Source organism: Neophocaena asiaeorientalis, unplaced genomic scaffold (genome assembly GCF_003031525.2).
Source record: "Neophocaena asiaeorientalis asiaeorientalis breed wild unplaced genomic scaffold, Neophocaena_asiaeorientalis_V1.1 scaffold362, whole genome shotgun sequence".
NCBI lineage: Eukaryota > Metazoa > Chordata > Mammalia > Artiodactyla > Phocoenidae > Neophocaena > Neophocaena asiaeorientalis.
Genome location: NW_020175700.1, coordinates 1508859 through 1509088, shown reverse-complemented (window position 1 = coordinate 1509088; position 230 = coordinate 1508859).

Here is a 230-nt window from a genome sequence, read left to right as displayed (position 1 = left end):
AACTGTGGGCTCCCCGATGGCGACGCCGTGGCTGCCCCAACCTTGCGCGAATGTGCCCACTTAGTAGCCTGGGGGTCTCCTTTCTCCCAGGTATGCCCCTCCCGCCACGTTCGAGCTTTCCAGCAGGCTGCGAAAAAATGCCGCATGCACGCACTTATTTATTTCTTTTGCAACAGCTGCAAGAAACAATGAAGCTTTTCAAGAACTGGGGAAACGCGCTTTCCAGCCTT